Here is a 23,882-nt window from a genome sequence, read left to right as displayed (position 1 = left end):
TGTATATACTCCTAATTCTAAGTCTTCAAGAATGCTCTCTGGACAATTTTATTATGTAGAAATTTAAAAGATCTTTATAGATAAGGTAATTTATTAATAATCAATACTAAGTGATTTGTTGGAAGATAATACGTGTTTTCATATTATAAGCAAAGAGTACATTTCTCTAGTGTTCAAGGATGTTCTCAAAACAATTTAAAAAGATGAAAGAACTATAGAAAGAATTCAGCAGGGTAAAAAAAGTCAGTCTGTAGAAGTGAATCTGATGGCTGTGCTTGTGAAAAATGCCTGGTCTCAATTGTACTTACAGAAATGAAAGAGTGCTCCCAGAAACACCACCAACAATAACAGAATAACCCAAATGTCACCTTCAGATTTGCAAAATTTGAAAACATTTGATAACATCCAGGAGTGGCAAGGGTATGAGGAAATAGCTGTCTTATGAGATGTCAGCAGCCCCATAAAGTACAATAAGATATTTGGAAAGTATTTTGTCATAACTTACTAAAATTCAAATTTCCAATACTTTTCCAAACACCCCATTGCTGTTTATTTACTCAATAAAATAAAGATACTAGGACACATAGATGACAAAGGATTTCTTTTATAGCATTGTTTATTATAACATAATGCAGGAAACAAGACCAAAAAAAATCAATAAAAATACGATTGGGCCCGCGCCGCTGCTCACTAGGCTAATCCTCCACCTGCGGCGCTGGCACCCCAGGTTCTAGTCCTGGTTGGGGCACCGGATTCTGTCCCGGTTGCTCCTCTTCCAGTCCAGCTCTCTGCTGTGGCCCAGGAGTGCAGTGGAGGATGGTCCAAGTGCTTGGGCCCTGCACCCCATGGGAGACCAGGAGGAAGCACCTGGCTCCTGGCTTCGGATCGGCACAGTGTGCCGGCCATAGCGGCCACTAGGGGGTTGAACCAACAGAAAAAGGAAGACCTTTTTCTCTGTCTCTCTCTCTCTCTCTCATTTTCTAACTCTGCCTGTCAAAAAAAAAACAAACAAACAAACAAAAAAAAAACGATTGAACTAGTAGCAGTGCGTTCTTTCCTACAGATGGTGGGACTGTCTAAAGCAAAAATAATTTCACAGACAAAGCTTTAACAATGATGAATTAAGGTTTGAGCTTGGTATGAGGTTCCTGGAGACTGTGTTAATTTTGGTATTTAGACAATTTATTACAGAAGGCATTAAATTTATAATTATAATTATAAATTACTGTGCAAGATTATGTCTATCCCCAGGAGCAATCTTTGAGGGGCTTCTTGGGGCAATAGGATGCAATCCACATCTCCCACTTTGATCTGCAAGTCCTCTGGTTTGGCCAGGCTTCCTCCTCCAGCTTGACCTTGAGTAAGGATGGCACTCCCTAGCCATTTGGAGAAAGAATATCCCACTCTTAGCTGACCTTGAAAACTGCAGCTCTTCTGAGCTTAGAGTCTGCCCCTTACTCCCTCTGACTGAGAACACAATTGCTCTTTTCTGGCAGCTTCAGTTTCCATGTCACTTCCCTAGAATTGCCTTTCTGATCTTTGCAAAGAAACTATGTTTCTTATTTATGAGATCCGAAAACAATTCTGAGTGTGATTTCATTTAAAAACATAGAATCTAAATCAATATCTCACTCAGTAATATAAGATTTTGAGTATGTTGTTCGTGATTAGCTAAATATTCGTTAAATGTGCCCGTTTAAAGCTGAAGGTTTCCATGAGAGAAAAGAGGGGTCAGACATACAGACAACAGTCGTTACTAGCTTGGAAGAGCTTCTGAATGACTTCAGTTATGGAGAACTTTCTCATCCAAAAGGCTTACGTGATTGAATTGTAGCATAGCAGGGTTCATTTACCATAGAGAAAAAGGAATGTCCTGGCTAATTCTCCTCCACAGATACTTCAGAGCTGTTCCTCTGGACATTTCTATTAGAAAAAAGAAAAGAAATTTCTTTTACAAATTAGTTTTACCATCATAAATAGATTCTTTCACGTTTATAGCATTAGATTATATTTAGATATTTAGAGTTTTGCCCACTAGAGTTAAGATCTCCTAAAGAAACAAAGATTCATGTAGAAAGCATGCATTAATTTAAGAGACTCTTAGGCAACATCCGAATAACTTGAAAGAACTTAGTGTTTTATATTTAGAGAGCAATTCCTCACCTGAAGTGACAGAAAAAGACTGTCTCATTCAAGTGTTATATCTGACCACATTCATTTTTTAGATGCAAAATATGAACATTTACCAGATTAAATTGTTTGATTAGGTAGACCTGGCTAGTTATAAACAAACAAGGGATCTAAGGATATCCTATGCCTCAGGTCATGAATATTTTAAAATACATTAATATGAATCACTTACATTTGTCATAATCTGGGAAGAGCTATGTTGCCTTGAGCCATGAGCCAGTGTCTTGTTATGCATTTCTTCTTTATTAAAACAAACATCTATGGGATCTGTAACATTTTGTTCTGTTTGGTAAGATGAGACCATGAGTATTTAATTTATTATTATGAAATAAAAGCATGGATTTCAAGCTCTAAGATATAATGATTTATAGAACTGTACTGTTTATTTTGGTAATAATGTTTAAATAAAGGATGATGACTTTTGATACAGAGTTGAATAGCCTGGATATTCTTTTTTTAAGGTTTTATTTTATATATTTGAAAATCAGAGTTACAGAGAGGCAGAGGCAGAGAGAGAGAGAAAGGTCTTCCATCTGCTGGTTCACTTCCCAAATGACCACAATGACTGGAGTTGAGCTGACCCAAAGCCAGGAGCCTGGGGCTTCTGGGTTTCCCATATGGGTGCAGGGGCCCAAGGATTTGGGCCATCCTCTGCTGCTTTTCCAGGCACATTAGCAGGGAGCTGGATCAGAAGTGGAGCAGCAGGATCTCGAACTGGCATCCATATAGGATGCTGGTGCTGCAGGAGGCAGCTTTACCCACTATGCCAGAGCACCACCCCCTGGAAAATCTTATGACCTGTTTCCTGTTATCTAAAACATATCCAAGACCCATAATGAATTCAATAGGAGGGAAACAAAATTAGTAAGATGCTTTAATAGATCACATGATAAAAATAATAAATATCTAGCTCTTTGAATTTTTCATGACAGATGAAAGTGTAGCTTATATTACTTCTTCACCAGCATAGGAATTGTACAGTGAGATGTGAGATGTTTAGTTTGGTTGCTAACACAGTCTTCCAGTCTCAAAACAAGAACATTAGAGCAATTTCAGAAGACAAAAATAAAGCAGTTGTTAAAAGTTTTATTTTAAATCATCACTTATAATTGTAAATGAAATAAATAAATGAGGTAGAGGTGGAAAAATTGTGAATTATTATTGGCTTGTTTTTTTCTTGTCTACTTGGTTTACAGATGTATATGTGCAAGCATTGTACATGAAAAAAGCTCGTTTCTTTTTCCTGTTTTCTTGCTTTTTGAGTTTTTTCATTTTTAATTGTAGTTCCCACATATAAGGGAGAATATGTAGTATTTTGTCTTTCTGTGTCCAGTTGAGTTCATTCAACATGATGTCCTGCATTTGCATTCATTTCATTAGGATGCAAATGGTAGAATTTGGTTTTTTTATAGCTGAGTAATAGTCCTTTGTGTAGATAAACCACATTTTCTTTATCCATTCATTTGATGTTGGACACCTTGATTATTCCTATATAGTACCTGTTGTGAACAGTGCTGCTGCAAACATGGTGGTACAGGTATCTCTTTGATACAACGTGTTCATGTCTTTTGGGTATATTTCCAGTAGTGGGAATGCTGCTTCATATGGAAAGTCTATTTTTAAGGCATGATGACATCTACAAAATGATTGATTGACGTTTCCTTAGATTTTTGAGCTCTGATGCAGTAGAGGAAGCATAATTCCTCTTTCGAAATAGGGGAAGTGGCCTTTGACAGTCCCTCAAGATGTTACAAAAGAGTAGAACTGGGTGACAGATAACAAAAGGAATCAATGTGTTTCGTCTGGACCGTGTAGAGACTGCTTTGTTTCTTCATAGTCACTTCTCTCCATACAGTGCTGATCACACTATTATTGCATTATGTCATTTTTGTAAGCTGTCTACCATCAACCTTCAGGGAAATTCGTCTTAACTCCATCCATCCACTTAATGAGATGGTGAAATTCTCTCTAGAAAATGACCGTTGTTTTCTAAGAGAGAATAAAAATTCCATACCATGTGTAGATTCTTGTGGAATTACGTAAAATGTCTCGTTGTTGGGGGGCTGGCACTGCGGCTTAGCAGGTACAGCCGCCACCTGCAGTCTGCAGTGCCGGTATCCCTTATGGGTGCTGTTCCAAGTCCCAGCTGCTACACTTCTGATCCAGCTCTCTGTGATGGCCTGGGAAAGCAGTGGAAGATGGCCCAAGTGGTTGGGCCCCTGCACCTATGTGGGAGATACGGGAGAAGCTCCTGGCTCCTGGCATCTGTTCAGCACAGCTCCAGCTTTTGAGGCCATCTGGGGAGTGAACCAGTGGGTAGAAGACCTGTCTCTCTCTCTCTCTCTCTGCTTCTCCTACTCTCTGTGTAACTCTGACTTTCAAATAAATAAATAAATCTTTAAAAAATGTCTAGTTGTGACACTATTCCTGTTTTTCTCCTAAGCTAAAAAATGAAAGATTTTGGGAAGGTGATACAAAGCTGTTTTTTCATCTACTTATTTTGAAAATACAATTTAAAAATCGACATGCAGGCTGCCATGTCAAGGAAGACTTGACATTGCATCTAATAATAAATCTACAAAGGGGATTAATTTTGAACATTTTCTTCAAGCTCAGAATGCAATGAATTTTGTTGCATGTTATTTTTAATTGTGACTGAAAAGAGGTGAAGTTTCATATGACTTAAGTCTTTTGTAGTAATGATTCCCTACTTTTTTAAAAAAAAGATTTATTTATTTATTTGAAAGTCAGAGTTACACAGAGAGAGAAGGAAAGGCAGAGAGAGAGAGAGAGATTGGCCACAGTGGCTAGAGCTGTGCTGATCCAAAGCCAGGAGCCAGGAGCTTTTCTCCGGGTCTCCCACATGGGTGCAGGGGCCCAAGCACTTAAGCCATCTTTTACTGCTTTCCCAGGCTGTAGCAGAGAGTTGGATTGGAAGTGGAGCAGCTGGGGCTTAAACCAGTGCCCTTCTGGGATGCTGGAATTGCAGTCAGCGACTTTACCTGCTATGCCACAGAGATGGCCCAAATTCCCTACTTCTTATCATTGTTTTTACACATAAAAAAGCATAACTATATGTTAATATGGAAAAACATACTATCCCATACTCTATATAACTTACACATGCTTACATGTATGTTTGTACATATATATGTATATATATATATATATAGAGAGAGAGAGAGAGAGAGAGAGAGAGAGAGAGAGATTATGTACTGTTATACTAGAATGCTTTTCCCTCATAGTAAGCCCACAGTGAGTTTTATAGATAAGAAAATTGATTCTTGGGGCTGGTGTTTTGGTATAACAGTTTAAACTGCAGCCTGCAACACTGGCATCCTATATGGGCGCCAATTCATTTCCTGGGGCTGCTCCATTTCTGATCCAGCTCCCTGCTAATGGCCTGGGAAAGCCACAGAAGATGGCCCAAGTGCTTGGACCCCTGTACCCACATGGGAGATCTGGAAGAAGCTCTTGGTTCCTGGTTTTGACCTGGCCCAGCCCTGGCTGTTTGGCCATTTGGGGAGTGAACCAGCGGATGGAAGATCCTTCTCTCTCTCTGTCTCTGCCTTTCAGATAAGTTAGTGTATTTTTGAAAAAGAAGTACTTGTCGAATTTTCCTCAGAGAAAATTTTCTGTTACTAAAATATGTAAAAGTCACTGCTTTATTCTCTGTGTTTCACTTTTGGTAATACAGAAGTCTGGATTTTTCACTTTGCTATTAGTAAATTCATTTTTGTACCAATTACCTCTATAATACTTTGTAAAGAAGTTACTAATGTAATACCTAAATAGATATTTTACTGAATTGTAAAGATAATAATATTTTTTTTTATTTTTTAAAGATGTATTTATTTATTTGAAAAGAAGAGTTACAGAGAGGCAGAGGCTGAGGCAGAGAGGTCTTCCATCCACTGGTTCACTCCCCAAATGGCCGCAATGACCAGAGCTGAGCCAATCCAAAGCTAAGAGCCAGGAGCTTCTTCCAGATCTCCCATGTAGGTGCAGGGGCCTAAGGACTTGGGTCATCTTCCTCTGCTTTCCCAGGCGCATTAACAGAGAGCTGGATCGGAAGTGGAGTAGATGGGACTTGAACCGGTGCCCATATGGGATGCCAGCGCTGTGGTGCTGGCTTTCCTAACTACACCACAGAGCTGGCCCCAAGATTATACTTCTTTAAAAGAAGCTAATGACTTTTAAATAATCTTCACTGAAGTTAGAGATCCTCAATAATAGTGAACCTATACTTCTGGAATATTAGGGTGACTTTGGTTAGAAAAAGTGAAACTCACAATTAGCTATAAATAATGCACATATACATGTGTTTGAAAAATATGTGCATGTATAGGGGTTTATATATATATATATGTAAAGTATATTTACATCTATGATAAGATGCTCGTGAAGGCAACTGATATTAATTTCTTCACACTCATTTTTGTTCTTTCTGTTTGAAGCCTTTCCTACCATGGCCATAGATGTATTGTTTAAAATAAAAAATGACTGTATATTTTAAGTTCAATTATTTATTATATTTGAGTATCTTCCTAGATGTATAGCAGCCTTATTATTCTCCTGTCTTACCAATTTCCCTTATCCTTGTAATAGGGCTCAGAGAAATTCATTCACTGTGTATTTTAAGATGTTATCAGTTATGGTACTATTAAGCAGGATGCTGTCGTGATTAAAAACCAAATAAGACACACCAATTTGACCTTTGCCCTTGAACAAGTGAAGATCTAAAGGGGCTATTTGAGAGGAAGACTTCCAGACGTCTAACAGAAGGGGCACCGGCTGTCTGCCTGATGCACCCACCACAAGATCATGACTGAAAAATAACTTTGTAAAGATAAGAAATTACTCTGAATAAGTTTAACTGATGTGTTGGACAGTTCTTTTCTCAGCCAGGATCCTTTCTTTATCGTTTAGGATGCTTTCAGCATCTCATCACCTGGTCAGTTCTTGTAGCTGATTCTTCGCTTGGATTGGCCCTCAGAACTTAGAGGCATGGGACAGCGTTTTAATGTGTTATGCTTATTGCAAAATGTCTACATTCTCCTGCTGTTGATTATCACATAGAATGATGAATTCCTAACCCTTTCCACATTGGCTCCTATTTCTAAGTTGCAGATGCTTCTCAAGTAAATATATTATATAACAATGTAAATATTTGAGAAATCAGGCATCCGTTTGTGGGCGCCAGGAGCGATACAAGAAGTGTCCTAGATAAAGAAGCTTAAGAGACCACAATATTGCAAGTGAGGAATGTCAGAGAAGTGAGCAAGGTTCAGTTCCAGAATTTTACCTGTGACTTGGGTTTTTAAACAGCAATGATGATGATGATGATGATGCCACTGTGCTATACAAACCTTTGTCAATAGATTACATTATTTGTTCAATCAACGTTTATCCAGTTCTGTCCTAAAACAGGGTCTCTGCTTGTCTCTGAGAGTGCAACATGATGTGAGAAAAGCAGTTGGCTGTAAAGTTACTTCCCATAAAGTGCACGAATCCACAGCAGGTGTTGACAAATAGGTCTCATCACACAACCCAGCATCTCCCAACTGGTAGTGCTTGCCTGTGGCAGTGGGCCGAACAACAAATATTTTAATCATTATTCCTGACTGTGTTTGTCGGGGAGCAGATGCCTGGCAGTAGCAGGTGCATTAGACATTGTTGTGCTGCTTCTACCACTTTCTGGTTTAGAAGCAGCATTTCACTGGAAGGACCATTTAGTGTATAGGTAGTGTGTTTATGCAGTGAGCCATGAGAACAGATTGACATGCAACAAGTTCCTATCATATTAAACGTGAAATGATTTCCGATGCTTGATTCTTCATGCTTTGTAAGGCTGTACTTATTTTTAGGTCTAGTGAATCACTGGCTTGCCCTTTGCTTTACAGAGAATGTAGGAAGGTGAATGCTCTGAGAATCTCACTCCTGTCTTACTGATAGCTCGGTTTTAGGCAGACTGCCATCTCAATTGTGAAAGTGTTAACAAATGCACACATTTCAAACTGCAGAGAATGCTTGTGTTTTGAACTTCTAAAGGTTATTTAAGACAAAAGTATGAAAACGAAGTGGGTAGATATGAAAATTTATTTTGGTAATGGTTAGCTAATATCTGTGCCATGCCACCACCTTCATACCTCCTTCTGTATAGCAATAAGCACAATAAATACGTTAATGTTTTATAAAATCTGAATAGTACTGGGTATTTAACAGTGGGTCACTAAGTGGTTGCTAAGGATTTGGGTAATCTCTGTGTTTCTAAAACCTATTGTTAGCTGTGTGTTATCGATGTGTTAGGAGAAAGAAGAGCCTAGTCCTTTTCAGTCCAAATTCTAGGAACTATTGACATATTATACATTTGACCACAAAGGGAACAGTAAGTATTGCATAAATAAGTGGGCAAGTGCACAGGAGTGACAATGAGGACATGGAATCAAAGCAAGTGGATCACAATAGTGGAGGTGAATTTTTGCAAGAAAGTCAGGACGTGGGCGCTTTGACCAACATCTCCTGCTTCCTTGCCCATTCCCTACCACACCCCAGCTTTTGGTAATGGAGAAGTTCTGGGGCTCCATTGCCCAGCTAATAAACACTGCTGATAAAAATGCTGAAAGAGAGGATTTTCCCAAAAACGATTTATTCTTACGTGAAAGGCAAATAGAAACAGAGTGTCCACCTGCTGATTCACTCCCATAGGACTGCAATAGCCAGGACTAGGTCAGGCTGAAGCCAGGGGCTTGGAATTGCATCCATATCTCCTGTAGCATAGCAGGGGCCAAAGTATTTGAGCCATGATCTGCTGCCTCTCAGGGTGTGCGTTAGCTGAAGGCCAGAATCTGGAGTGGAACTGGGACTTGAGCTCAGATATTCTAATGTGGGCAGTGGGTATCCCAAGTATTGGTGTCGCCATGGCACCAAACACCCAGCCAAAAGAATGAATTTTAAGTATTCTCATTACAAGGAAATGATAAGTATGTGAGGTGATGGATGCATTAATTGGCTTTACCTGATCATTCCTTAATGAATATTTTTGTATCCAAACATCACATTCCACTCTGTAAAATACATATGGTTATTTAACCATATAATGGGTATGCATCCATCAGAAATCAAATAAAATTTACAGAAAAGAGAGAAGATCAGACTTGTTAAATTTTCATAATTAGAGAAAAGGAAAAATAATTTTTCAAAGATGGTGGGGAAGATATCCTGAGCAGAAGGTATAGATATTTCCTGAAGATTGCCAACTCATGTGCTCATTCATTTCACCAGCTTGTTAACTTGTTGTTAAGGCAACACAGAGAGCAGGAATCTACAAGGCAGGATGGACAGCAGGGTGGAAAGTACACTTCATTTGTGGAACTTGTAGGATCCTACATGAATGTCGCTGCTTATATGTACCTATGAGCTTGGGTGTCAGAAGGCTTTCCATGTAGGTGCAGTGGATTTCGTAGATGGGAGTGAGCCCTTCATAGCAAAGTAGATAAGAGTCCAAAGAACCCACGGAACACCTCCAAGTCTCAATAGTCAAGGTGTTGATAAAAGACCTAAATTGAGTAAAAGAGATTAGCAATAGAGACCTGGGAGAGCAGTTTGGAGGAGTGTAATGAAGTGTTGAATTGGGGCCGGCACTGTGGCATAGTGGGTAAAGCTGCCGCCTGCAGTGCCTGCATCTCATATGGGTGCCGGTTCAAGTCCTGGCTGCTCCACTTCCGATCCAGCTCTCTGCTATGGCCTGGGAAAGCAGTGGAAGATGGCCCAAGCCCTTGGGCCCCTGCACCTGTGTGGGAGACCCGGAAGAAGCTCCTGGATCCTGGCTTTGGATCAGCATAGCTTCAGCTGTTACAGCCAATTGGGGAATGAAATAGTGAATGGAAGACCTCTCTTTCTCTCTCTCTCTCTGCCTCTCCTCTCTCTTTGTGTAACTCTGACTTTCAAATAAATAAATAAAAATCTTTTTTTTTAAAAAATGAAGTGTTGCATGATAAAATGTTAGTATTGTTTTCTAAGACACAATAGACCTTCTGTACAGCGTGAACATTAGGGAGTAATGTTTTGATTATTTACTGCTGTGCCACAACCCATTAGTGCTGACTAGGCATGTGTGGATTTCTACAAATGCAAAGCCAACTTCATTTTAAAATATGAATGTACATTATTTAAATATGGTTTCAAAACATAGATACAGGACACAAGTGCTCATGCAGTGTACACTTTGTTAGTAATGATCTTTTAAAATATAATTCAGTAAGAATAAACTTTCAGAAAATTTTTTTGTTGAAGATTGATTATATTCCTTTTGAATTAAAATGCTTAATTGTTTGGTATAATTGACTTAATAATGCTCAGTAGGAGCAGGCATTTAGGCCAAGCCATTAAGATATCAATTAAGCTGCACATGTTATACATCAGAGTACTGGGATTTCATTCTTGGCAATGGCTGCCAATTCCACTTTCCTGCCAATGCAGACCCTGGGAGGCAGCAGTGGTGGCTGAAGTAGTTGGATCCCTGCCGCCTGGATTGAGTTCCTGACTTCTGGCTTCAGCCTGGCCTAGCCCCTGTGGTTGCTGGAGTTTGGGAAATGAATCAGCAGACACGAGGTAGATGAGTGTCTGTTTGTCTCTTTCTGTCTCCACATTTCTCAAATAATAAATAAATAAATAAATAAGGAATAAGCCCTGGAGCTGGTGTTGTGGCTTAGGGGGTAAAGCTGCCATCTCTGGCACCTGCATCCCATATGGGCGCAGGTTTCTGTCACAGCTGATCCACTTCTGATCCAGTTCCCTGTTGATGGCTTGGGATGATCCAGGTTCTTGGGCTCTTGCCACCCACATGGGAAACTTGGATGAAGCTCCTGGCTCCTGGCTTCAGCCTGGCTCACCTGTGGCCATTACAGCCACCTAGGGAGTGAACCAGAGGGTGGAAGAGACAGAGGTCTCTTTCTCTCTTTAACTCAGACTTTCAAATAAATAAAGAAATCTTAAAAAAAAAAAAAAAGAATGAGTGGCCGGCACTGAGGCTGAATAGGCTAATCCTCCGCCTGCGGCGCCGGAACCCTAGGTTCTAGTCCCGGTCGGGGTGCCAGATTCTGCCCCGGTTACTCCTCTTCCAGTCCAGCTCTCTGCTGTGGCCCGGGAGTGCAGTAGAGGATGGCCCAGGTCCTTGGGTCCTGCACCCACATGGGAGACCAGGAGAAGCACCTGAGTACTAATTAAAATACCCTGATACAGCACTATAGCTTAAGCATTTTACTAAAAATAGAAGGGTTCCTGTTTGGAAAAATGTGTAGTTAATCATGAAGTTGTAATGAAGTGTGTGTGTGTGTGTGTATGTTTTAAAGAAAGAAAATCCGTAGGCTTTAAAGTGCACAAGAAATTATGACAACATCAAATCTTGCGTTTAATCTTGTCACAAGTAATAGGATCTCAAAGTCTGCAGGGTAGACCCCAATGTGGTATAAAAACCAGTGGTTTTTATTTACATTTTCAAAAAGATTTTATTTATTTATTTGAGAGGCAGAGTTAGAGAGAGAGGGAGAGACAGAGAGAAACATCTTCCATCCACTGGCTCATCCCCCAAGTGGCCACAGTGGCTGGAGCTGGGCCGATCTGAAGCCAGGAGACAGGAGTTTCTTCAAGAACTCCCACATGGGTGCAGAGGCCCAAGCACATGGGCCATCTTATACTGCCTTCCCTGGGAATTAGCAGAGAACTGGATTGGAAGTGGAGCAGCCAGGACAAGAACTGGAACCCATGTGGGATGCTGGCCCCACAGGCGGAATCGTAGCCCACTATGCCCCAATGCCAACCCCTTTTTAAAATTTTTCTGGTTGAGGCCACTGATATAGTACAATAGGTCAAGCTCCTGACTGCAGTGCTGGCCTCCCATATGGGGTCTGGTTCCTGTCCCGGATGCTCCATTTCTGATCCATCTCTCTGCTAATACACCTGGGAAAGCAGCAAAAATGACTCAAGTGCTTGGGCCCCTGTCACCCATGCAGGAGACCAGGATGGAATTCCAGGCTCCTGACTACAACCTGGCACAGCCCTGGCCATTTCAGCCATTTAAGGAGTGAACCAGCAGATGGAAGATCTCTTTCTATCTTGTCTCTCTGCCTTTCAAATAAATAAGTGCTTAAATTTTTATTAACATGTAAAGCTTATGGTTTTATGGGTCTTGTGCATTATTTGAACACAGGCATACAGTAGAAACTGAAGAAATCAGGTGATTTCTATTTCCTTATCTTTTCTTTGTGTTGGAGCCTACCAGTTCTTTCCTTCCGGGTCCCGGTGTATTCTATTGTGCATTGTTGTGAACTCTGGTTGCCCACTGTGCTTGGGAACAGTATAACCTGTTTACTTCCATCTAGTTGTGTTTTTGTACTCATACAACCTCTCTCTATCCTCCTCTCTCCACCCTTCCCAATTTTAGGATCAGATTAGCTTTTTTAAACTTCCACATATGAGAGAGAGCATGCAGTATTTGCCTCCTTATGTCTGGCTTATTTCACTTAACATAATGACTTCAGTGCAATTCATTTTTAGCAACTATCAGGATTTCATACTTTTTTAATGGCTGAACAATAGGACATTGTATATATATATACACATATTCTTCATCCATTCATCTGTCAGCAAGAACCTAGGTAGGTTCCACGTCTTGGCTGTGTGGGTGGTGCTGCAATGGACTTGGAATGCAGGTATCTCTTTGGTAGACTGATTTCATTCCCTGCATATATATGCCCAGAAGTGGGACAGCTGGGTCATATGGTATATCTACTTTTAGTTTCTTGAGGATCCTCCATGTTCTCCACAATGGTTGTGCTAATTTGCATTCTCACCACCAGTGCAGAATGGTTTCCTTGTCTCTGCCTGCCTGCCAGCATTTGCTATTTCTGTCTTTTTTGTGATAGTCATTCTGCCTAGAGTAGAACGGTACCTCACTGGGGTTTAGATCTGCATTCCCTCATTGCTAGTGGTATTGAGCATATCTTCATATATTTTAGTTAGGCATTTATGTTTATTCTTTCATGAAGTGTCTGAGCATCTCCTCCACACATTCCCTGATTGGCTTGTTTGTTGTGGAGCATTGGATAGTAATACTTTCTCAGGCAAATATTTGCAGATAGTTATTCCCATTCTGTAGGCTGTTTACCCTGTTCATTGTTTGCTCTGTGGTGCTGAAGCTTCTTAGTTTGAGTTAATCCCATTGGTCTAATTTTGTTTTTGTTGCCTATGTGTTTAAGATTTTATCCAAAAATTATTACCTATTCCAATGTCTTGGATCCCTTATGTTTGCTCTTAGTAGTTTCGTAATTGTGGGTTTTACTTTTAGATCTTTTATCCATTTTGAGCTGATTTTTGTATAGGGTGTGGAGTAGGGACTACGTGTACTCTTCTGTGTGTGTCTATCCAGTTTTCACAATACCATTTATTTAAAGAGACTTTATGTAAGTGTGTGTTTGTGGTCTTTTTGTTGAGACTCTGTTGTTTGTGGATATATGGATTCGTATCTGGAATCTGTTTTCTTCATTTGGTTAATGTCTCTGTACAGCCAATACAATGCTATTTTAGGTATAATAGCTCAGTTACATGTCTTGAGAGCTGGTTCAGCTTTGTTCTTGTTTGAGGTTTTTTTTTTTTTTTTTTTTTTTTTTGGCTGTTCAGAGACTTTTGTGCCTCCATCTGAATGTTAGGATTGATTTTTCAAGTTCTGTGTATCTGTATTCTGATGGCGATTACATTGGACCTGTAAATTGCCTTGGGTAATGGGGACATTTTAATAATGTTACATCTTCCAAATCATAAACATGGGATCTGTTTTCCATTTTCTTATGTCTTGGACAACTTTTTATAAGCGTTTTAGGAGTTTCATTGTAGAGATCTTTCATAGCTGTGGTTAAATTTACTCCAAGGGAGGCAGCTTTGCGGTGCAACCAGTTAAGCTGCCACTTGGGAGGCCTGTGTCCTGGTCCTAGTCTCTGCTTTTGATCCATCTCCCTGCTAATGCATATTCTGGGAGGCAGAAGAGGGTGACTCCAGTGCTTGGGTCCCTGCCACTCATGAGGGAGGCCTGGATGAAGTTCTTGGCTTCTGACATCAACCTGATCCAACTGCAGTTGTTGTGGGCATTTCAAGGTTAAGTCATTGTATGGAACACCTCCCTCCCCACCCTACCCCTTCTTGGGAGTGTGTGTGTGTGTGTGTGTTGTTCTGCCTTTTAAATGGATAAAAAAAACTTACATAAAATGCTTTAGGATGATTTTTTTTTATCTTTGTAGCTGCTGTGAATGGGATTGCTGTTATAATTTCTTTCTCAGCAAGGTCATCATTGTTGTATAAAAACATGACTGACATTTATGTTTGATTTTGTATCCTCTCGTTTTACTGAATTCACTTAGCACTTCTTATGGTCTCTTGGTGAAGTCTCAACAGTTCGCTCTCTATAGAATCTTGCCATCTGCAAAACAGGAACAATTTGACTCCCTCCTTTTCTTCTTGTATGCTTTTTCTTTCTTTGTTCTCTCGGATTGCCCTTGGTAAAATTTCTAGAACTATATTGAATAAGAGTGGTAAGAGACAATATTTTCTGTTTTCCCCAGTCAATATGATGTTGGCTGTGTGTTTGTCATAAGTACCCTTTATTTGCTGAGGTGTTTTTTTCTATACCTAATTTGTTCAGGACTTTTATTGTTAATAGACATTAAATTTTATCATATACCTTATCTATTACAGAGTCATATGACTTTCCTCATTCTATTGCTGTGATGTATTATTTATATTGATCGGTGTCTATTGAACTGTCCCAGCAACCTGAGGATAAAAGTCACTTGATCATGGAGAATTACCTTTTTCATGTGTTGTTAGATTTGATTGGCTAATATTTGTTGAAAAAATTTGCATTTATGTTTAGAGATACTGATGCATAGTTCTGTTGTTGTTTTGTCCTTTTATAGTTTTGAGATCAAGGTAACACTGGTCTTGTAAACTGAGTTTGGAGGGGTTTACTCCCATTCCACACTTTGTAATATTATCAGAGCTGTCGTCAGTTCTTCTAAAAAATGGCAGAACTCAACAGTGAGGCCATTGGGTGTTGGGCTTTGAGTGACTTGGCCTCACTATTGGCTATCTTTTCAGGTTTTCCACACCATAATGGCTTGATTTTAGTAGGTTTTATATCTACAAAAATTTATCCATTTTTTCTATATTTTCCAATTTCTTTGGCATGGAGTTGTGTTGATCCTAACAGTCTCTAGTGATACTGTGTATTGGGGTAAGCATTAAGGTACAGTAGGCTAGGCTTATGTGAGATATCTGTGTCTCATGGTTCTGACCTAGCTTCCTGGTAGTGCATCCTGGAAGCAGCTGATGTTTACATGATGGCTCAGGTTCTTGGGTTCCCTGCCACCCTTGTAGGAGAACTGGTGGAGTTCCAGGCTCCTGAGTGACCCATCTGCAGTTAAGAAGATCTCTCTCTCCCTCTCTCTCAAATAAGTTAAATAATCACAAAGCAGTTCAGTATTATCAATTGTAATAGTTCCTTTTTCATCTCAGGTTTTTTTATTTATGTGAGTTTTCTTTTTTTTTTTTCTTGATTAGTGTAGCTAAAAGCTTCCTGATTTTATTGTTTCAAAAACACCAATGCTTTGTTTCATTCATCTTTAGTTTTTGTGGATATATTTTGTTTTTTAATTCTCTATTGCATTGATTTTTCTTCTGGTATTTGTTTTTTCTTTCTTCTACTGATTTTAGTTTGGATAGTTCTTACTTTTCTGGGTTCTTGAGATGCATTTTTAGGTTGTTTATTTGAGGTAATCCCTCTTTTTCTTTTTATTTATATAGGAGTTTATCGCTGTTAACTTCCCTCTTAGTATTATTTTGTGGTGTTCCATAGTTTTGGTAACTTGTGTTTCCGTGTTCATTTGTTTCGAGGGATTTTGAAATTTCCTTTTTGGTTTTTTCAATGACTCATTTTTTTTTTTTGGAAGCATGTTTATTCAGTCTTTGTGTGTTTGTATAATTCCTAAAGTTTCATTTCTTGTTGATTTTGTTAACAAAAATAATCAGAGTTTGGTTGGAGAATTAATGTTGGAGATTATTTAGATAATCAAAACTGAGCATTTAAACAGGAAACAATCATCAGTTTCCTGATCTGACTCTGCAAGCCTGGGTTTGGTTACAGAATTTATATTTTTATATGGGGGAAGAGTTACATGCATTGAGCCAGGTGGGTACTCCAACATCAGGTGCCCATACATACATTTATAATCATTATATCTTTTTGTTGAGTTGACCCTTGATAAGTATATAATGATCTTCTTTGTTCTTGTTCACAGTTTTTGAATTAAAGTGTATTTTGCCTGTGCCAGTATATGTACACCTGCCCATGTAAATTCTTAATCAGATTTAATTTTCTCAAAACCAAATAGGTTGTTCTTTGTTTTTGATTGCTCATTTTGATGAAGAACATTATTGTTTTTCCTTTGTGTTTAATACTCCCTTTGGTAAGAATTCATCACTCATCTGTCTGGGATAGTTATTTTAATGATGGCCACACCAAGGTAGAATTCATAACATTTACTTATGAAGAATTCTGACAATGTCTAGATTATGACTTCTAGAAGGACTACACTTATGGTTTGATAAAAACGTCCTATCTTTATCTTGCAGACAAACAGTGGTAAGGATTTCTTTTTCTAAACATCTCCATGGAGCTGTTTTGTCTCTCTTCTCTGAGGAATTTGAAATTTGCATCCATTCCAGAAGCAAGGAACTAACAATTTACCAACAGTGATGCAGTGCTTGCTTAAGCACAACAGGAACTGTGCTAGTTTCTTATGCCTTTAATGTCACAGCAGTCCATTGATGTAGGGAGTATTTTCTCCATTATATTTAAGAAGGGAAATCATTCCTCTCTTTCCATTTTAGGACATGAAAAAAATGGGGTATTTGAAAGAAACTTGCTCATTAGAGGGACAATGATGGGGAGAGGTAAAGGGAAAAAGATGAGAAGGCAGAGGGAAAGAAAAGGACAGAGCCAGGATTGCTTGTTAGAGGGGCGGCAGCTGAAGCAGTGATCCATGGCAGAGGAGACAGTTAAGGTGATGTTTTGATTGGAAAATGCATACAGAATATGCTTCTTCTCAAAAACATTCCATAAAATCCAGATTTTTGTCAGTGGAAGACTGACCCTAGTTGGGGTTCTCGGTTAGATCAGAGTGAGAAGGGCCAGCTTAGGGAGATTGTATGTTGATGATGCAATAGAGCTAACAGAGCTGTAATGAAGATTTAGATTTCGTTATCAATCACCCTCTCCCTGACTCTAATCCCCTTCTTCAGTTACTGCATCACTTTGCGTGCAGTTCAAAATCTGCTACAAATCCTATGAGGACAACCTCATCAACGCTGCTATATCCTTTGCTGATGACACTTGGAGTTCTGTTAGCGATGTCTGCATGGACACTTGGCTTGATTGTTTTGGTACATACATCAGTTAGAATTAGACATCAGCTAAACAGTCAGCCCCAGTTGTCCTTAGACACATATTCAAGGAGCTGTATGCCCTCCTTGGAACACTCTGCTGGTGTCGCTTACAAGGGCAGTTCTCAAAGCAGTAAACAGAAACCAGAGTTTCACATTTTATTAAAAGTGGGATAGAAAATATGACTCATTAGGGAGTTTATAGAGGTTAAATACATTCTGAAATATAAATATTTAGAGGGTTATTGCTTTTTCTACCCAAACTCTGCTCAGCAAATGAATTCGGAAAAATTGTGCTCCAATTTTAGTAAACACAGTTAGTTTTTAGATTTCAGGAATAATTTAACCAGTGTTGATTTGGTATAAACACAACATTTCAATAATTTATTATTATAAAATACATAAAATTGCTGGCATTAAAATATGCTGATGGAAATTTCTTAAAGCACTTGAAACACAAAATGTATAGCATTTAAGAAAAACAGTTTAATTAGAAAATGGATATTTTCTGAAACACTGCTTGATAAATAAATGGAAATGTATTAACAAACAGGACAACTCTGTTCACATAATTAGATGGTCTATGAAATAATTTCTAGTGTCATAAAATCATTCCACCTTTTAATATTATTTAACTTTTTAATATATAAAATGCACCAGTTTATATTGCAGTGCTCTATAACAATTTACAAACTTTGGCACTATCAACATATGGGAGCAGATGATTCTTTGTTGAGAACAATAATGGCTGTTATGGGGGTGTGTTGGAGCATCTGAGGCCTTTGGCCACTAGAAATCAATATAATCTCCCACACACAATATAATCTCTCCACAGTGCTGGCAAAACTCTCTGTCTTGCCAAATATCTCTTGGGAAGCAAAACTGTCTCAGGGTGAAAGCCATTGCTTTATAAAAATTGTTATTTAACTCCCCTCGAGAGATTTTACACAGAATTTAAAGCTTAATATTTACTTATATCACTCATAATTATTACAAAATAATTTGTGCTTCCTTTATTTGCTTCTCTTTTGGAATTTTTTATTTATTTATTTATTTTTGACAGGCAGAGTTAGACTGAGAGAGAGACAGAGAGAAAAGTCTTCCTTTTCCATTGGTTTACCCCCCAAATGGCCGCTATGGCTGGTGCACTGCGTTGATCCGAAGCCAGGAGCCAGGTGCTTCCTCCTGGTCTCGCATGTGGGTGCAGGGCCCAAGCACTTGGGCCATCCTTCACTCCCTTCCCGGGCCACAGCAGAGAGCTGGACTGGAAGAGGAGCAACTGGGACAGAATCAGGCACCCCAACCGGACTAGAACCCGGGGTGCTGGTGCCGCAGGTGGAAAGATTAGCCAAGTGAGCCATGGTTCCAGCCTCTTGTGGAAATTTTAATAGTGTAGTTCAGGTATTAGGTTGTGGCACTATGGGGTTAAGTCCCTGCTTGCCCGCACCCCATGTCAGAGCACCAGCAGCTACTCTGCTTTTAATCCACCTTCTGCTAATGAGTCTCAGAAGGCAGTGCATAATGGCCCATGTACTTGTGCACCTGTGTTCCCCATAGGAGACCTGGGTGGAGTTCTGACTCCTGGCTTTGGCCCGGCTCAGATCTGGCTGCTGCGGCTATATAGGGTGTGAACCAGAAGTTGGAAGATCTCTTTTCCTTCCTGTCTCTCCCTCTCTCTCTAATGTTCTGCCTTTCAAATAAATAAATAAATCTTTTTTAAAAACAGTGTAACACAAGAAATTAGGACTAGTACCTAATGCTCTCTCATCCAAACAATATTTAATATTAATGAATGGATGGAAAAAAGTTACTTTATTTGAGGAAATTCTTTAGAAGATACAAAATAATGAGAAGTTGAGACATCCAATTAGGCTGAAAACACACATAGTTGACACTAATTACCATTTCTTTGGCAGATCCCTTACAGAGAGTACAGTTTTAAAAGTAATGGAAGGAGGCCGGCGCCGCAGCTCAACAGGCTAATCTTCCGCCTTGCAGCACTGGCACACCAGATTCTAGTCCCGGTTGGGGTGCCGGATTCTGTCCCGGTTGCCCCTCTTCCAGGCCAGCTCTCTGCTATGGCCCAGGAGTGCAGTGGAGGATGGCCCAAATCTTTGGGCCCTGCACTCCATGGGAGACCAGGAGAAGCACCTGGCTCCTGGCTTCGGATCAGTGTGGTGCGTCAGCCACAGCGCGCCAGCCGTGGCGGCCATTGGAGGGTGAACCAACGGCAAAGGAAGACCTTTCTCTCTGTCTCTCTCTCTCACTGACCACTCTGCCTGTCAAAAAAAAAAAAAAAAAGTAATGGAAGGAGAGTAAATCCATTAATTGAAATCTGAGTATCTTCGGTCCTGGACTGAACATGGGTTCTGCTGGTTGTGTTTGTGGAGCAGCCTCTCGTGAATGGGTGTACTGTGCTGCTGGCTGTCACTTCCCTGGCAGCTTCTCTCATTTCACTTTTCAGAAAGAGAATTGTTTGGTATCAATGTTATTTCTTCACAGCATGACACTCTTGATTATGCATTTTGCTAAGGGAAAGCCAAATAAAGTAAAATATAATTGGAAAATTAGATGCTATCAATATTTCAGCTTAGTAAAACTGTTTGAAATGTGTAAACCTTAACCAGTTAGTATATGAATGAGAATTAATATACTGGTAATGGGAGTTGGGCATTTGGCCCAATGGTTAAGTCGTCATTTGTGATGTCTGCATCCCAAATCCAAGTGCCTCGATTCTAATCCTGGTTCAGCCTCCAATTCTTCCTTCCTTTGCACACCCTGGGAGGTAGCAGGTGATGACTAAAGCACTGAGTCCCTGTCATCCTCCTGTTAGTCCTAGATTGAGTTCCCAGCTCCTGGCTTCATCCTGGTCCAGTCCCTGCTGTTGGGGACTTCTTTGGGGAGAGAAGCAGCGAATGGAGGGACCATTCATTCACTGTCTCTTTCCCTTTCCCTTAATCTTCCTTTTAAATAAAGTGAAAATAAAAGTTATCTTTTAAAAACGATTTATTTATTTATTTGAAAGAGTTACAGAGAGAGAAGGAGAGGCAGAGAAAGAAAGAGAGAGAGAGAGAGAGAGAGAGAGAGAGGTCTTCCATCCGCTGGTTCACTGTCCAGATGGCTGCAGTGGCTGAAGCTGTGCCCATTCTAAGCCAGGAGCCAGGAGCTTCTTCCGGGTCTCCCACACAGGTGCAGGAGCCCAAGGACTTGAGCCATCTTCTACTGCTTTCCCAGGCCATAGCAGAGGGCTAGATCAGAAGTGGGGCAGCCGGGACTCAAACCAGTACACATATGGGATGCCAGCACAGTTATTTGATAACAGAATATCAAGACGTAACTGCTAAATATTGATCTAAATTCAACATTTTCTTAAATCTATGTGGCAGACTAAATTAGGCAGATGCAATCATGGGACTGCAGAGTATGCCTCCCCTGTGTGTTACCAACCCATTCATAAAGACCCACTTGTAGCAGGTACTTCTACCACGTGCCTTATGTCCAACTATCAAATAAGTTTCAAGGCATAGCAAAAGGAAAACCACAATTTAAAGAGACAGAGAAAGCATCAGAACAGACAAAGCAAATATGTTGCAATCATCAGATCAGAAATTTAAAATAACCATTCAGACTGTAATGGGTAAAATGTGAGAACAGACAAGTGAAGCAGAGAGATGGAAATCCCAAGCCGAATTCAAAGTAAACACAAATGGCAAAGGTCAAAGGCACTGAAATGGCCTTGGAGAATGCCCGTGATGGGGTTGCTGAGTGGACTGGATGTGGGTGAGAGGAGAGTGGCTAAACTTGAGGATATCTCGGTCTCAATCAAAACTATGAAAAGCAAAGTGAATGAAGACTGAAAAAACAAACAAATGTCCAAGAGCAGGATCAACAGTCGTGAAAAGGACACCTGCAGGAAGGTTAAAGACAACAAAGGACAAGAGAAGCAGGTAGGATGAACCTCACCCTACTGTGGAGGAGCAGAGCTGGCAGGATCAGAATCACCTCCGACGTCTCCTCCACAACCGCCCAGTCAGGGAGAGGAGTGCAGGGAAGCAGTTAAAGTCAATCTCGAATCCTCCACCCTGCAAAATCAGCCTTAGGAAGAAATAAGCATTCTCGCGATGAAACAAAAATGGAGATTTCTTGCTGGAATACATGTCCTGCCAGAAGCATTAAAAGAAGTTCTTCATGGAGATGGAAAGTACTGTAGATCAGAAACTCTGATCAGCATAAAGGAAGGAAGAATATTGACATAGTAAGAGAAGATTAAACAGTCTTTTTTATTTTTCATTTATTTCCATATGTATTTACTTTTTATTTATATAAAGGGAACAGATTTCATGTATTTCATATATCAGTTCTAAGAACATAGTGATACTACCCACCCTTCCTTCCTGTCTCACTCCCACACTGCCTTCTCTTCTTTTCTTATTTTTCTTTTAATTTTTGCAATGATATACTTTCAATTTACTTTATAATCACAAGCTTAACACCCTCATCCCGTTAAATAAAGAACTAAAGAAGTAAATAGAAAAATCACTGTTCCTCAGGAGTATAGACGAGGGCTATAAACAATAATCAAATCTCAAAATGTCATTTTCACTCAAAAATATATTACATTTTCTGTACTCTGTATATTAGTTACCACAAATCCATGAAAACATATTTCTCTTTTTGGGACCTGCTTATTTCACTAAGTATGATTGTCTGTAATTGCATCCATTTTGTTGTGAAAAAACAGGATTTTATTTAAGGTACACAAATTTCATGATTTAGGAACATAGTGATAATTCTGCCCTACCCTCCCTCCTGCTCATGCTACAATGCTTCTTCTTCTTCCCTCTCCTATATCTAATCTTAATTTTTACAAAGATCTACTTGCAGTTTACTTTCTGCTCATAAGATTAACCCTACACTAAGTAAAGAGTTCAACAAATAATATGAAGAAGAAAAACACTGTTCCTCACAGTAGAGACGAGTGCTGTAAATGATCATTGAATCTAAAAATGTCAATTTCACTCCTATAGGTTATATTTTAGGTACTCTATTAGTTACCACAGATCATGGAAAACATATGGTATCTTTCTTTTTGGGACTGGCTTATTTCACTAAGTATAATGGTTTTAAGTTGCATCTATTTTATTGCAAAAGACAGAATTTCATTTTTTACTGCTGTTTAATATTCCATAGTGTAAATGTACCATAATTTCTTTATCCAGTCATCAGTTGATGGATACCTGGTTAATTCCATATCTTAACTATTGTGAATTGAGCTGCAATAAACATGGGGGTACATATAACTCTTTAATCTGCTGATTTCATTGTGTTTGGGTAAATTCCCAGGAGTGGGATGGATGCGTCATATAGTAGGTCTATATTCAGATTTCTTAGGTATCTACATACTGTTTTTCACAGTGGCTATACTAGTTTATATTTTCACCAACTGTGGATTAGGGTACCTTTTCCCCTACATACTTACCAGCATTTATTGTTTGTTTATTTCTGTATGAGAGCCATTCTAACTGAAGTGAGGTGAAACTTCATTGTAGTTTTGATTTGTATTTCCCTGATGTATAGTGATCCTGAGCATTGTTTCATAAGTCTGTTGGCCTCTAGGATTTCCTCTTTTGAAAAATGCCTTAGAAGTAAGTCTGTAGGAATGTATGCAGAACTAAACAGCTTTACAGATATAAACTTCATAATTATAACTTTAGGAACATGGTGATTCTTCCCACTGTGATCACCCTCGCAGCCATACTCCCAACTGCTCTTCCTCCTCCCTCCTTATTCCCACTCTTATTTTTTACTGAGATCTATTTTCAATTGACTTTATATACATATATTTAACTATTTTAAGAGTTCAACAAATAGTATTAAAAAAACTATTCCTCAAGAGTCAAGACAAGGGCTGTTCAAGTCATTGCTTCTCAAAGTGTCAGTTTCACTTCTATATTGCCTTTTAGGTGCACTATTAGTTGTCACAGGTCAGGGAGAACACATGGTATTTGTACCTTTGGGACTGACTTATTTCACTAGGTATGATGTTTTCCAGATTCATCTGCTTTGTTGTAAATAACCGGATTTCATTTTTTTAACCACTGTGTAGTATTCCATGGTGTACATATCCCATAATTTCTTTATCCAGTCTTCAGTTGATGGCCATTTGGGTTGATTCCATGTCTTCGCTATTGTGAATTGAG

The sequence above is a fragment of the Lepus europaeus genome, chromosome 20 (genome assembly GCF_033115175.1).
Source record: "Lepus europaeus isolate LE1 chromosome 20, mLepTim1.pri, whole genome shotgun sequence".
Lineage (NCBI taxonomy): Eukaryota > Metazoa > Chordata > Mammalia > Lagomorpha > Leporidae > Lepus > Lepus europaeus.
This window is presented reverse-complemented; position numbering follows the sequence as displayed.